Source organism: Linepithema humile, chromosome 4, assembly GCF_040581485.1.
Source record: "Linepithema humile isolate Giens D197 chromosome 4, Lhum_UNIL_v1.0, whole genome shotgun sequence".
NCBI classification, from domain to species: Eukaryota; Metazoa; Arthropoda; class Insecta; order Hymenoptera; family Formicidae; genus Linepithema; species Linepithema humile.
The window spans coordinates 28,936,763-28,954,340 of record NC_090131.1 but is presented as its reverse complement, the minus strand read 5'-3'; the positions used below and the strand labels follow the sequence as shown (position 1 = coordinate 28,954,340).

The 17,578-nt window shown below is 28.8% G+C and overlaps 1 protein-coding gene and 1 long non-coding RNA gene across 8 annotated transcripts in view; both read left to right on the top strand.

Annotated features, from left to right (window-relative positions):
* Window positions 1-17,578, top strand: part of Ror (Tyrosine-protein kinase transmembrane receptor Ror) — a 235,420-nt gene that overhangs the window by 180,238 nt on the left and 37,604 nt on the right. The window lies entirely within an intron of this gene.
* Window positions 371-15,635, top strand: LOC136999692 (uncharacterized). 4 transcript variants are annotated; one of them, XR_010890000.1, is made up of 6 exons: window positions 371-2,378; window positions 2,472-2,623; window positions 2,797-8,171; window positions 8,243-8,878; window positions 9,033-14,061; window positions 14,238-15,635. It is a non-coding gene; the product is annotated as an uncharacterized lncRNA (long non-coding RNA). The 4 variants fall into 4 exon arrangements; XR_010889998.1 differs by having other exon boundaries at window positions 2,797-8,878; window positions 9,033-13,355; window positions 13,427-14,061; XR_010889999.1 differs by having other exon boundaries at window positions 2,797-8,878; window positions 9,049-14,061.

The window sequence follows — 17,578 nt, the reverse complement described above, 5'->3', positions numbered from 1 at the left end:
TTTAAAATATTACATATTCTCCATTTAAATACGAGTATTTAAAATTAAGCTTAAAGTTTTAAAAACTATAATTATTCAGCAAATAAGAACAGAATAATGATACGAAATTTAAACCAATAATTCGGGGCACTTTGTAAAAAAAAATCGACGATGATGTCATATCCGAAAATAAATCAGAATAAATGCATACACGTAATAATTTGTTTATGCACTCATATCAGTTGAGTCAATTATATCTATTTATTTCTACAATCAGCATATTTAAATGCATTTAACGCAGTTAAATAATTCGAAAAAATACGCGTTTTTCTCGATATAACCATAATTTGAAAGTAGTTTTATTTTATATACATAATTAATATATTATTTGTGCATTATTTTTCGCAAAACCGTATCTTTGTGTATATCCTGTAACGTCTCTTTCGCTGAGATTTTATTACTATACATACTCGACATAAGATTGTTCTCGAGTGTTTTGATAATTGTTACCTAGATTTGACTGACGTATCAATATTGACATTGAAATGGAAAATCATGCGTCTTCTTTTTGTTCTCTTTTATACTTTTCGGCAGAAAGGTTCTTGTATCGTATTCAGTTACACGCGTCTAGTCACTTCAAACGGACACAATGTCACGCGTAACTAAGAAACATATATGGGAATATTATATAAATCTGACGGATTTTCAAGCACAGTGCAAGTTTTGTGAAATTAAATATATTTATACGCAAGATGGATATTTTAAAACACATATGAAAAAACACCATGAAAGAATTTGGAAATACGAAGAAGAGAGAAGACTAATAAAATGGCCATGGATGTATTTCAAGTATTCAAACCAATTATTTTTACAATGTATTATCTGTAATGAAAATTATTCGTCTATATCTAAATCTAAAGATTTAGAAGATCACTTAAATTCGCATTCTGAAGAAGAACGGAAGAATCATATACTTCATAGTTGGGCATGGAAATATTGGACACAACGAAATGATTTTCAGGTGAAGTGTAATATTTGCAACAACAACATATCTCTTCAAATTCAAAGACATCTGGATTCTCATATAAGAAAGACACATTCGGACAAATTGAAAATTATGCAAGAAACACATGACCCAGTTGATTCGTCAGAACGTGTTTCATCACTTGAAACGAACATAACTTTTATGCCACTAGATATTGCAACTAAGAAACATATATGGCAATATTATATAAATCTGACGGATTTTAAAGCACAGTGCAAGTATTGTGAAGTTAAATATATTTATATAAGTGGTTCAAACTTTAAACGTCACATAAGAATATTCCATAAAAAAATTTTGGAATTCGAAGAAGAGAAAAAACAAATAAAAGGGCCATGGATGTATTTCAAGTATTCAGATCAACTATTATCACAATGTATTATTTGCGATGCAGATATTCTGTCTACATCTAAATCTGAAGATTTAGAAGATCATTTGAGTTCGCATTCTAAAGAACAACGGAAGAATCATATCCTTCAAAATTGGAAACGGAAATATTGGACACAACGAAATGATTTTGCGGTGGAGTGTAATATTTGCAACAACAACATTTCTTTTGATATTCAAAAAAATCTCGATTTTCATATAAGAAAGACACATTCGGACAAATTGAAAATTATGCAAGAAACACATGACCCAGTTGATTCGTCAGAACGAGTTTCATCACTTGAAACGAACATAACTTTTATGCCACTAGATATTGTAACTAAAAAAAATATATGGGAATATTATATAAAGCTGACGAATTTTGAAGTACAGTGTAAATTTTGTGAAAATAAATATACATATATAAATGATGGAGGCTTTAAATATCACATAAGAAGATTTCATAAAAAAATTTTGGAATACGAAGAAGAGAAAAAATTAATAAAAGGGCCATGGATGTATTTCAAGTATTCAGATCAACTGTTATCACAATGTATTATTTGCAATTCAGATATTCTGTCTTCATCTAAATCTGAAGATTTAGAAGATCATTTGAGTTTGCATTCTGAAGAACAACGGAAGAATCATACCCTTCAAAATTGGAGACGGAAATATTGGACACAACGAAATGATTTTGTGGTGGAATGTAATATTTGTCACGCCAAATTAAAACTTTATTGTCACCCGTATTTGGATTTTCATATAAGAAAGACACATTTGGACAAATTGAAAAATATGCAAGAAACACATGACCCAATTGGTTCATTCGATCGCATTTCATCACATGAAACGGACACAACGTTTATATCACTAAAAGATTGTCATGTATTGTTAAGGAGATGTCCACCTTATAATCTTTACATATAAAAAATATATACAAAATTTTAATCTCGGAGAACAGTATTCATATTGCAACTCATTTGCGTGAAATGTATTATTTGTGATAAAAGCATTTTATTTTTATTTAAAAATTTAGAAGATTATTTACGCATTCTAAAGAAATTTAAAAACATACATTTTACAGTTGACTATATACGAAGGTACATACCAAAAGTAACGATTGAAATAAAGTAGTACTTGTCACAGAAGCATATCTGCTACTATTAGAACGCATTTCAATGACCATATAAAAGATGAATATCATTTGGCAAGCCAACTAAACTGAAAAAAAATAGTGTAAGTTTTAATGATATTTGTGTTAATATTAGTATGTATAATTAATTTTTCACCATTTTCAAATCGCGTTTAATTTATTAAAAATATACAATATAATGATCACAGCATAACTAGACATTTTTTTTTTTTTATGTGAATGTTATAATTGTTTATATAAATTTATTCTCCCCCAGAAGGTGACATGATAGAAATGAGTATGATGATAACGGCGTCCAAGTACCAATCAGCAATAATGGCAGTCTTAATTTTGACGATTTTAATTTACTAAAAGATATATCCACGAAAAGTGGCGTAATATAGATCTGACGTATAATTATTTGTTTCATGTTATAAAATTATGAATATTAGTATAAATCTATGTATCTATATATCTATATATCTATGTATCTATATATCTATATTTTATAATAAACAAAATTACATTTTTTAATATGTTAACTATAATTATGAATTTGATTACGTACTTATATTTAAATTTATAAACTATTTAATTTTATTTGTTATCACGATTTGCGAAATGTCATGCTTTAATAGCACATTGATACATTGTCATGGCAAAACTAATGCGTGCGTTGTAATAGCGAAGGTCAACTCTATAAGGTCATGTGTTATAATTTTTCGATACAACTGCAATATAAATTGTGTATATAATAGAAAAATAATTAGTATATATTAGAAAGGCAATAGAAATAAATTACGAAGAAAGAGAGGGATATTCGCTGAAATAATTATTATTCAGTTTTCTACATATATTGTAGATTCATGTACAGTTTTCTCTAAATATATCAAAAGCTTATTTCTTAACGTCTACGTCTGCATCGAACGTTCTTCGTATCATAATAATATTTTACATTCTTTAGAATGAGTATTGTAAATGAGATGAGTATCCCGCAATAGAGTATTAGAAAAATCAAATGCACTTGATGCAAATCGATCATTTCGAAATTGTTCTGCTCTTTATTCTCTAGCCTGGTATTTAGCCAACGATCCTTAAGAGCGCCCATTATGCCGACTTTGTTCAACTTGATAAGTCTAGAAAATAAAAGATGACAGAGAAAACAAAATTTAACTCATACAAAATTTTTTTAAATGTTGGACATATAAATAATGACTAATTTATTTGCGCGAGTCAGTGGTTTTCCTGTAGTGGAAGTCTTTCTTAAGTGCGAACGTTATCCAAATCTGATTGTAATTGCCCATAGATTGAAACGAGCAGCCGTACTTGTTCTACATCATAAATCGATCTTCGATCTCAAAGAACGTGTAATTTTTTATGCTGTCGCAGATTTTGCTATGCATCTGTTTTACGATATCTATGAAATGTACACGCTGATTTTGTTCAATTGTATTATTCTCGTATTTATTCGAAAATAATAATCTATGATGTAATAAGATGTCACAGATTATTTAAAAATGCATCTTATATACTTTTTATTCAATCTATTAGTTAGATATATATGCTATCATTTTCTCAAATTTATAGAATACGCAATTTTATTGTATGCCATTATTTTAGGACAATTATATTATTTTAATATTGTGATACAGTTGAGATATTATGACGTCATCGATATATCAAAGTTATTAAATTTAGAATTAGTAGCGATTTCTTATTTAGAAAATATGATTTTTTGATTAGAATTAGATTAAGAAATTAAATAATGCGAATAATGATGGTATGATATATAAATAATGATGTTCTTATAATATTATTTTTTTTAAACATATAATTAGAATATAATTCTTTCTAACTAAAAAGCTAAATAGCGCGCATAATGCGCGCTTGTCTTCCTCGTTTAATAAAATTACTTAAAAAATTTATTTTTCTATAAGATCTTATTGAAATTTATCAAAACTTTTATCTTCACACAATATATTCTACATTATTCAGAAACGCCGAAATTATTTTTGCATGCAGATAAATAACTCTGTCAAAATGCGTTTTAACAAACATATTTAAACATATTTAAAAGATTTAAAAATTATTAAAATATGTAAAAATATTTAAAATATTAAATATTCTCCATTTAAATCAAGTATTTAAAATTAAGTTCAAAGCCTTAAAAACTATTATTATTCAGCAAATAAGAACAGAATAATAATACGAAATTTAAACCAATAATTCGGAGCACTGTTTAAAAAATAATAGACGATGATGTCATATCTGAAAATAAATCAGAATAAATACATACACATAATAATTTGTTTATGCACTCATATCAATTCAGTCAATTACATCTATTTATTTCTGCAATCCGCATATTAATTGCATTTAACGCAGTTAAATAATTTGAAACAGTACACGCGTTTTTCTCGATATAACCATAATTTGAAAGTAGTTTTATTTTATATACATAATTAATATATTATTTGTGCATTATTTTTCGCAAAACCGTATCTTTGTGTATATCCTGTAACGTCTCTTTCACTGAGATTTTATTACTATACATACTCGACATAAGATTGTTCTCGAGTGTTTTGATAATTGTTACCTAGATTTGACTGACGTATCAATATTGACATTGAAATGGAAAATCATGCGTCTTCTTTTCGTTCTCTTTTATACTTTTCGGCAGAAAGGTTCTTGTATATCGTATTCAGTTACACGCGTCTAGTCACTTCAAACGGACACAATGTCACGCGTAACTAAGAAACATATATGGGAATATTATATAAATCTGACGGATTTTCAAGCACAGTGCAAGTTTTGTGAAATTAAATATATTTATACGCAAGATGGACATTTTAAAGGACATATGAAAAAACACCATGAAACAATTTGGAAGTACGAAGAAGAGAGAGAAGTAATAAAATGGCCATGGATGTATTTCAAGTATTCAAACCAATTATTTTTACAATGTATTATCTGTAATGAAAATTATTCGTCTATATCTAAATATAAAGATTTAGAAGATCACTTATATTCGCATTCTGAAAAAGAACGGAACAATCATATACTTCATAGTTGGGCATGGAAATATTGGACACAACGAAATGATTTTCAGGTGAAGTGTAATATTTGCAACAACAACATATCTCTTGATATTAAAACACAACTGGATAATCATATAAGACACAAACATTCGGACAAATTGAAAAATATGCAAGAAACACATGACTTAGTTGATTCTTCAGAATGTGTTTCATCACTTGAAACGAATATAACTTTTATGCCACTAGATATTGCAACTAAAGAAAATATATGGGAATATTATATAAATCTGACGGATTTTAAGGCACAGTGCAAGTATTGTGGAATTAAATATAATTATATAAAAGATTCACACTTTAAACGTCATATAAAAAGATTCCATATAAAAATTTTCGAATTCGAAGAAGAGAAAAAACTAATAAAAGGGCCATGGATGTATTTCAAGTATTCAGACCAACTATTATCACAATGTATTATTTGCGATGCAGATATTCTGTCTACATCTAAATCTGAAAATTTAGAAGATCATTTGAGTTCGCATTCTGAAGAACAACGGAAGAATCATATCCTTCAAAATTGGAAACGGAAATATTGGACACAACGAAATGATTTTGAGGTGGAGTGTAATATTTGTCACGCTAAGTTAACTCTTTTTATTCAGAAAAATATGGATTTTCATATAAGAAAGACACATTCGGACAAATTGAAAATTATGCAAGAAACACATGACCCACTTGATTCGTCAGAACGAGTTTCATCACTTGAAACGAACATAACTTTTATGCCACTAGATATTGTAACTAAAAAAAATATATGGGAATATTATATAAAGCTGACGAATTTTGAAGTACAGTGTAAGTTTTGTGAAAATAAATATACATATATAAAAGATGGAGGCTTTAAATATCACATAAGAAGATTTCATAAAAAAATTTTGGAATACGAAGAAGAGAAAAAATTAATAAAAGGGCCATGGATGTATTTCAAGTATTCAGATCAACTATTATCACAATGTATTATTTGCGATGCAGATATTCTGTCTACATCTAAATCTGAAGATTTAGAAGATCATTTGAGTTCGCATTCTGAAGAACAACGGAAGAATCATATCCTTCAAAATTGGAAACGGAAATATTGGACACAACGAAATGATTTTGAGGTGGAGTGTAATATTTGTCACGCTAAGTTAACTCTTTCTATTCAGAAAAATATGGATTTTCATATAAGAAAGACACATTCGGACAAATTGAAAATTATGCAAGAAACACATGACCCACTTGATTCGTCAGAACGAGTTTCATCACTTGAAACGAACATAACTTTTATGCCACTAGATATTGTAACTAAAAAAAATATATGGGAATATTATATAAAGCTGACGAATTTTGAAGTACAGTGTAAATTTTGTGAAAATAAATATACATATATAAATGATGGAGGCTTTAAATATCACATAAGAAGATTTCATAAAAAAATTTTGGAATACGAAGAAGAGAAAAAACTAATAAAAGGGCCATGGATGTATTTCAAGTATTCAGATCAACTATTATCACAATGTATTATTTGCGATGCAGATATTCTGTCTACATCTAAATCTGAAGATTTAGAAGATCATTTGAGTTCGCATTCTGAAGAACAACGGAAGAATCATATCCTTCAAAATTGGAAACGGAAATATTGGACACAACGAAATGATTTTGAGGTGGAGTGTAATATTTGTCACGCTAAGTTAACTCTTTCTATTCAGAAAAATATGGATTTTCATATAAGAAAGACACATTCGGACAAATTGAAAATTATGCAAGAAACACATGACCCACTTGATTCGTCAGAACGAGTTTCATCACTTGAAACGAACATAACTTTTATGCCACTAGATATTGTAACTAAAAAAAATATATGGGAATATTATATAAAGCTGACGAATTTTGAAGTACAGTGTAAGTTTTGTGAAAATAAATATAAATATATAGATAGTGCAAGCTTTAAAATTCACATAAAAAGACACCACAAAAAAATTTTGGAATACGAAGAAGAGAAAAAACTAATAAAAGGGCCATGGATGTATTTCAAGTATTTAAACCAATTATTTTCACAATGTATTATTTGTAACGCAAAATTTCTGTCTACATCTAAATCTGAAGATTTAGAAGATCATTTGAGTTCGCATTCTGAAGAACAACGGAAGAATCATATCCTTCAAAATTGGAAACGGAAATATTGGACACAACGAAATGATTTTGTGGTGGAATGTAATATTTGTCATGCCAAATTAAAACTTTATTGTCACCGGCATTTGGATTTTCATATAAGAAGGATACATTTGGACAAATTGAAAAATTTGCAAGAAACACATGACTTAATTGATTCTTCAGAATGTGTTTCATCACTTGAAACGAATATAACTTTTATGCCACTAAATAATGCAACTAAAGAAAATATATGGGAATATTATATAAAGCTGGCAGATTTTGAAGCACAGTGTAAGTTTTGTGAAAATAAATATAATTATATAGATAATGGAAACTTTATACGTCATATAGCAAAACTCCATGAAGAAATTTGGAAATACGAAGAAGGGGGAAAACTAAGAAAACGGCCATGGATGTATTTCAAGTATTCAAACCAATTATTTTCACAATGTATTATGTGTGATTCAAAAGTTCTATCTACATCTAAATTTGTAGGAGATCACTTGAATTTGCATTCTAAAGAACAACAGAACAATCACATATTTCGAAGTTGGACAGAGAAATATTGGATACAAAGAAATGATTTTGTGGTGGAATGTAATATTTGTCACGACAACTTACCTCTTTCTATTCAGGAATGTTTGGATTCTCATATAAAAGAGACGCATTCGGACAAATTAAAAAATATGCAAGAAACACTTGACCCAGTTGGTTCATTAGATCGCATTTCATCACATGAAACGGATACAACGTTTATATCACTAAAAGATTGTCATGTATTGTTAAGGAGATGTCCACCTTATAATCTTTACATATAAAAAGTACATACAAAATTTTAATCTCGAAGGACAATATTCATATTTCAACTCATTTGCGTGAAATGTATTATTTGTGATGAGAACATTTTATTTTTATTTAAAAATTTAGAAGATTATTTACACATTTGAAAGAACAATTTAAAAACATACAATTCAGAGTTGACTATATACGAAGGTACATACCAAAAGTCACGATTGAAGTAAAATGTAGTACTTGTCACAGAAGCATATCTGCTGCTATTAGAACGCATTTCAATGACCATATGAAAGATGAACATCATTTGGCAAGCCAACTAAACTGAAAAAAAATAGTGTAAGTTTTTATGATATTTGTGTTAATATTAGTATGTATAATTAATTTTTCACCATTTACAAATCGCGTTTAATTTATTAAAAATATACAATATAATGATCACAGCAAAACTAGAGAATTTTTTTTTTCATGTATATTATAATTGTTTATATAGATTTATTCTCCTCCAGAAGGTGACATGATAGAATTAAGTATGATGATAACGGCATCCAAGTACACCAATCAGCAATAATGGCAGTCTTGATTTTGACGATTTTAATTTACTAAAAGATATATACAAGAAAAGTGGCGTAATATAGATCTGACGTATAATTATTTGTTTCATGTTATAAAATTATGAATATGAGTATAAATCCATGTATCTATATATCTATATATCTATGTATCTATATATCTATATTATATTTTATAATAAACAAAATTACATTTTTTAATATGTTAACTATAATTATGAATTTGATTACATACTTATATTTTAAATTTATAAACTATTTAATTTTATTTGTTATCACGATCTGCGAAATGTCATGCTTTAACAGCACATTGATACATTGTCATGGCAAAACTAATGCGTGCGTTGTAATAGCGAAGGTCAACTCTATAAGGTCATGTGTTATAATTTTTCGATACAACTGCAATATAAATTGTGTATATAATAGAAAAATAATTAGTATATATTAGAAAGGCAATAGAAATAAATTACAAAGAAAGAGAGGGATATTCGCTGAAATAATTATTATTCAGTTTTCTACATATATTGTAGATTCATGTACAGTTTTTTCTAAATATATCAAAAGCTTATTTCTTAACGTCTACGTCTGCATCGAACGTTCTTCGTATCATAATAATATTTTACATTCTTTAGAATGAGTATTGTAAATGAGATGAGTATCCCGCAATAGAGTATTAGAAAAATCAAATGCACTTGTTGCAAATCGATCATTTCGAAATTGTTCTGCTCTTTATTCTCTAGCCTGGTATTTAGCCAACGATGCTTAAGAGCGCCCATTATGCCGACTTCGTTCAACTTGATAAGTCTAGAAAATAAAAGATGACAGAGAAAACAAAATTTAACTCATACAAAATTTTTTTAAATGTTGGACATATAAATAATGACTAATTTATTTGCGCGACACTTACGCTGAGTCAGTGGTTTTCCTGTAGTGGAAGTCTTTCTTAAGTGCGAACGTTATCCAAATCTGATTGTAATTGCCCATAGATTGAAGCGAGCAGCCGTACTTGTTCTACATCATAAATCGATCTTCGATCTCAAAGAACGTGTAATTTTTTATGCTGTCGCAGATTTTGCTATGCATCTCTTCCACGATATCTATGAAATGTACACGCTGATTTTGTTCAATTGTATTATTCTCGTATTTATTCGAAAATAATAATCTATAATGTAATAAGATGTCACAGATTATTTAAAAATGCATCTTATATACTTTTTATTCAATCTATTAGTTAGATATATATGCTATCATTTTCTCAAATTTATAGAATACGCAATTTTATTGTATGCCATTATTTTAGGACAATTATATTATTTTAATATTGTGATACAGTTGAGATATTATGACGTCATCGATATATCGAAGTTATTAAATTTAGAATTAGTAGCGATTTCTTATTTAGAAAATATGATTTTTTGATTAGAATTAGATTAAGAAATTAAATAATGCGAATAATGATGGTATGATATATAAATAATGATGTTCTTATAATATTATTTTTCTTAAACATATAATTAGAATATATATAATTCTTTCTAACTAAAAAGCTAAACAGCGCGCATAATGCGCGCTTGTCTTCCTCGTTTAATAAAATTACTTAAAAAATTTATTTTTCTATAAGATCTTATTGAAATTTATCAAAACTTTTATCTTCACACAATATATTCTACATTATTCAGAAACGCCGAAATTATTTTTGCATGCAGATAAATAACTCTGTCAAAATGCGTTTTAACAAACATATTTAAACATATTTAAAAGATTTAAAAATTATTAAAATATGTAAAAATATTTAAAATATTAAATATTCTCCATTTAAATCGAGTATTTAAAATTAAGCTCAAAGCCTTAAAAACTATTATTATTCAACAAATAAGAACAAAATAATAATACGTAATTTAAACCAATAATTCGGAGCATTTTTAAAAAAATAATAGACGATGATGTCATATCTGCAAATAAATCAGAATAAATGCATACACATAATAATTTGTTTATGCACTCATATCAATTGAGTCAATTACATCTATTTATTTCTGCAATCCGCATATTAATTGCATTTAACGCAGTTAAATAATTCGAAAGTACACGTTTTTCTCGATATAACCATAATTTGAAAGTTGTTTTATTTTATATACATAATTAATATATTATTTGTGCATTATTTTTTGCGAAACCGTATCTTTGTGTATATCCTGTAACGTCTCTTTCGCTGAGATTTTATTACTATACATACTCGACATAAGATTGTTCTCGAGTGTTTTGTTAATTGTTACCTAGATTTGACTGACGTATCAATATTGACATTGAAATGGAAAATCATGCGTCTTCTTTTTGTTTTCTTTTATACTTTTCGGCAGAAAGGTTCTTGTATCGTATTCAGTTACACGCGTCTAGTCACTTCAAACGGACACAATGTCACCCGTAACTAAGAAACATATATGGGAATATTATATAAATCTGACGGATTTTCAAGCACAGTGCAAGTTTTGTGAAATTAAATATATTTATACGCAAGATGGACATTTTAAAAGACATATGAAAAAACACCATGAAAGAATTTGGAAATACGAAGAAGAGAGAGAAGTAATAAAATGGCCATGGATGTATTTCAAGTATTCAAACCAATTATTTTTACAATGTATTATCTGTAATGAAAATTATTCGTCTATATCTAAATATAAAGATTTAGAAGATCACTTATATTCGCATTCTGAAAAAGAACGGAACAATCATATACTTCATAGTTGGGCATGGAAATATTGGACACAACGAAATGATTTTCAGGTGAAGTGTAATATTTGCAACAACAACATATCTCTTGATATTAAAACACAACTGGATAATCATATAAGACACAAACATTCGGACAAATTGAAAAATATGCAAGAAACACATGACTTAGTTGATTCTTCAGAACGTGTTTCATCACTTGAAACGAATATAACTTTTATGCCACTAGATATTGCAACTAAAGAAAATATATGGGAATATTATATAAATCTGACGGATTTTAAAGCACAGTGCAAGTATTGTGAAGTTAAATATATTTATATAAGTGGTTCAAACTTTAAACGTCATATAAAAAGTTTCCATATAAAAATTTTCAAATTGGAAGAAGAGAAAAAACTAATAAAAGGGCCATGGATGTATTTCAAGTATTCAGATCAACTATTATCACAATGTATTATTTGCGATGCAGATATTCTGTCTACATCTAAATCTGAAGATTTAGAAGATCATTTGAGTTCGCATTCTGAAGAACAACGGAAGAATCATATCCTTCAAAATTGGAAACGGAAATATTGGACACAACGAAATGATTTTGAGGTGGAGTGTAATATTTGTCACGCTAAGTTAACTCTTTCTATTCAGAAAAATATGGATTTTCATATAAGAAAGACACATTCGGACAAATTGAAAATTATGCAAGAAACACATGACCCACTTGATTCGTCAGAACGAGTTTCATCACTTGAAACGAACATAACTTTTATGCCACTAGATATTGTAACTAAAAAAAATATATGGGAATATTATATAAAGCTGACGAATTTTGAAGTACAGTGTAAGTTTTGTGAAAATAAATATACATATATAGATAGTGCAAGCTTTAAACATCACATAAAAAGACACCACAAAAAAATTTTGGAATACGAAGAAGAGAAAAAACTAATAAAAGGGCCATGGATGTATTTCAAGTATTTAAACCAATTATTTTCACAATGTATTATTTGTAACGCAAAATTTCTGTCTACATCTAAATCTGAAGATTTAGAAGATCATTTGAGTTCGCATTCTGAAGAACAACGGAAGAATCATATCCTTCAAAATTGGAAACGGAAATATTGGACACAACGAAATGATTTTGTGGTGGAATGTAATATTTGTCATGCCAAATTAAAACTTTATTGTCACCGGAATTTGGATTTTCATATAAGAAGGATACATTTGGACAAATTGAAAAATTTGCAAGAAACACATGACTTAATTGATTCTTCAGAATGTGTTTCATCACTTGAAACGAATATAACTTTTATGCCACTAAATAATGCAACTAAAGAAAATATATGGGAATATTATATAAAGCTGGCAGATTTTGAAGCACAGTGTAAGTTTTGTGAAAATAAATATAATTATATAGATAATGGAAACTTTATACGTCATATAGCAAAACTCCATGAAGAAATTTGGAAATACGAAGAAGGGGGAAAACTAAGAAAACGGCCATGGATGTATTTCAAGTATTCAAACCAATTATTTTCACAATGTATTATGTGTGATTCAAAAGTTCTATCTACATCTAAATTTGTAGGAGATCACTTGAATTTGCATTCTAAAGAACAACAGAACAATCACACATTTCGAAGTTGGACGGAGAAATATTGGATACAAAGAAATGATTTTGTGGTGGAATGTAATATCTGTCACGACAACTTACCTCTTTCTATTCAGGAATGTCTGGATTCTCATATAAAAGAGACGCATTCGGACAAATTAAAAAATGTGCAAGAAACACATGACCCAGTTGGTTCATTAGATCGCATTTCATCACATGAAACGGACACAACGTTTATATCACTAAAAGATTGTCATGTATTGTTAAGGAGATGTCCACCTTATAATCTTTACATATAAAAAATATATACAAAATTTTAATCTCGAAGAACAGTATTCATATTTCAACTTATTTGCGTGAAATGTATTATTTGTGATGAAAACATTTTATTTTTATTTAAAAATTTAGAAGATTATTTACGCATTCTAAAGAACAATTTAAAAACATACATTTCAGAGTTGACTATATACGAAGGTACATTCCAAAAGTCACGATTGAAGTAAAATGTAGTACTTGTCACAGAAGCATATCTGCTGCTATTAGAACGCATTTCAATGACCATATAAAAGATGAACATCATTTGGCAAGCTAACTAAACTGAAAAAAAAAGTGTAAGTTTTAATGATATTTGTGTTATTATTAGTAGGTATGTATAATTAATTTTTCACCACTTTCAAATCGCGTTTAATTTATTTAAAATATGCAATATAATGATCACAGCATAACTAGACATTTTCTTTTTTTATGTGAATGTTATAATTGTTTATATAAATTTATTTTCCTCTAGAAGGTGACATGATAGAAATGAGTGTGATGATAACGGTCCAAGGACCAATCAGCAATAATGGCAGTCTTCATTTTGACGATTTTAATTTACTAAAAGATATATCCATGAAAAATGGCGTAATATAGATTTAACGTGTAATTATTTGTTTCATGTTTATAAAATTATGAATATGATTATTTGTCTATGTTTTATAGAAAAGAAAATTACATTTTTTAATTTATTAACTATAATTATAAATTTTATTATGTAATTATGTTTTAAAATTATAAACTATATTCTTATTTTTGTTTACTGAAACGATTTAATGAAATGATTATCGACTCTGTAAAGGGAAAGATACCGACAATTTGTACTACAATTTAATTTCAAATATTTAATTTTTATATAACTTTTTATAAATTTTTTCGTATGTTTACATTTTTTTATATATTTTCGTCATTTTTTGTACTTTGTATAATATGAATTTCTTATTATAACTTCTGTAAAATCTACGAATGTAATGCATTAATTGTCGGTGAAATATATCAATTTAAATTTTAAAATTGTATTTATTCATAATATAAATAAATTTTCATTATAATATAAATGAATACATCATAAAAGAATGTGTCATTTTATTATTTAAAGGTAGAATATTATAGGAATTATTTGTTCATGTGTCAGTAATGTAAAAATTATATATTAAGATAACTAATACTATATTAATTCTCGCTAACTTCAATTGCTTTAGTCGTGTTTTTATTTTATATTTGCAAAATTAAATTGTGCTTGAGGATGTAGTACACGTATTAGAGAAAATGTTTGGATAGATAAAATTACAGTAACCGCCGAAAATCCACAATAATCAATTTTAATCACATTATCCTGTGCGGTACGTGAATTGGCTGTTGTGTAACTTTGGCTTTGCACCATTATCATACTTCGAAATATCACGTTTACGCGCCTGCACAAGACATTAGTTTACATCATTACGTCACGGCATAACGACACGGTAATAGGCACGCCGTGATTGAAATTACGCGTCCTAGTCGATCGTGGTGACACATTATGGTTGTGATACCGATAACAGGCGCGGCCACACACGCGGCCTACCGTAGGTGTGCGTTTGGCCGCGTGCATAGCCTTTGTGCACGCACACAATCTTGGCATACACTTCTCCAGTGCGATGGCTATACATTATTCCACCCTAAATGCGGCATAGCTCCATTAATATTGATGCCCGGTCGGCTGCGGGCTTCTACAACTAGCCACATCTCTGTACGGGATGTTAAGCAAGAATAGATCCGTCCTAGAGATGCTCTTATAATCGTACGATTACATCGTGGGAAGCATCCAGCGCAATCAAAATAATGAATACGAATTTTTGTATTTTATAAAGCTATCGGAATCGGTATTTTAAACAAATTTATCTCATTCTAAAAATTAAATATATTTTTGGATCAATTTATATATATATATATATAAATATGAAGATATATATAAATATATATAAATATGAAGATGAAAAATAAATATAAGTATAAATACACACATGTAATTATGCAAAGAAAACTAAGTGTTAATCGATTCATCCATTAGCTCGATTATTCGTACACTGTTCGTGGCGGAAATTCGTATAACCGCAGCATCACTGGCAACGATCATTGGCACGGTATTGTTTATCTCTAATTTGGATGTAAATGTTACAGCGTGCTCCCCGATGAATGTTGAGAACGCTAATGTCGAAACAATATGTTATTGGCCTGATAGTAATATGCGATGCCAAATGATGGTAATGTTCAATATACCATAAATATGCAGCTCCCAATCATGATGTAATCGAAATCATTATCTAACAATAATGAATACGTGAATAGATAACAAAAAATGACATTCATAAATTGCTCGTCGAACGCTTATGAAATTACTCATAAAGCGAAACGATATACGAGAGGAAATTACAAAATAAACTTTGATGAGGCTCGTATCGTACTATCGTCCATTTAGCGTCAGATATACCTGCCTCGTTCCGAGTTTTTTTTTCTTTCTGATGTAAAAAAATTACCTCATGCATATTTAATGTGAAATTTTATTAATCGGATAATTCGCTAGATGTTGAAGGAAAACATCAAAAAATTTAATAAATAATTCTAGTGAAACACATGTTTATCATAGAAGAATGGTAAATATTTAGTTGTACGAAGAAACAAGTCGGTAAGAAAATAATGGGAATAATGTTCCAACTGAAAAGAGTCTGAAAAATTTGATATTTGAAGGAGGACACTTTAGTCCATTATGACTTTCCATTCTACAATTTGTACGTTTCTTTCCAGCATTAACTTTAACTTTCCAAGCAGGCGAGCGGGAAACAAGCTCTACCACTTAAAACGTTGTCTCCGACATTGGGGTATGGGACTAGCTCCCCGTTGAATGGTCGGGGGAGACAGGGGAGGAGGGAGAGTTAAACGTTGCATTATTTATAGAAACCCTGCAACCTCCTAATCCCCGTCTGAGAAGGTCTTCTGCCTACTTGAAATGGCCAACGAAGGAAGTGACGTAATACCGTCGGTGCGACGAAGTGTTAACGCTCCCCCCAACGCATTTTTCCTATAAATCTTCATCTCTGCTGGAGGTTTTACAAATTACATCTCATTTTAATACCACATTCCACATTTCAATCCTGCGATATTTAATTACGCTACGTAATTACGCCTTTTATGACGTTTTTATGGTATAACGAGTCTCTTAATTATACATATCTTTTAATTGTACATATCTTTAGTAATGCAAAAAGAATCAGTTTTTTCACATGTTATGAATTTATAAGCAATTCTATCTCTGATTTTTATTCTCAATTTTCTAAAACATATCACATTTTTCAGATTTTTTTAAGTCAGATTATTCGCATTATTTATTATTCTTATTTTTTACTTTCAAGATTTGTGGGAAAACCTTATGAAGAAAATTATTCATGGATAAATTGCTATTTTATCTTCTGTTCTTTCTCGTTGCTTGTTTTGCGCATTGTACTTGACATTAGAGTTCTAATCAATAATAAAGTAAGGAATACGTGACGTCATGTTTTGATTCTGAGACCGACAAGGTCTAATTCTTGCGGGTGGGGAAAAAATTTATATAGGAAAGATAATTCCAAAGTACATGGTGGCTTCATCCCACGTCATATTATCAATTACATTTTGTATCTTCTTTCTTTCACATTTTAACTTTCATTTTCAACTTTAAAATTCTTAAACTTTCGACTTAAGTATAACATCCCGAATTTATAATGACGAGTGAGTTGTGAGAGTTAACAGCAAGTCTACGATCGCATGCTTACCCGTGAGTGCGCGCGCAACACATTC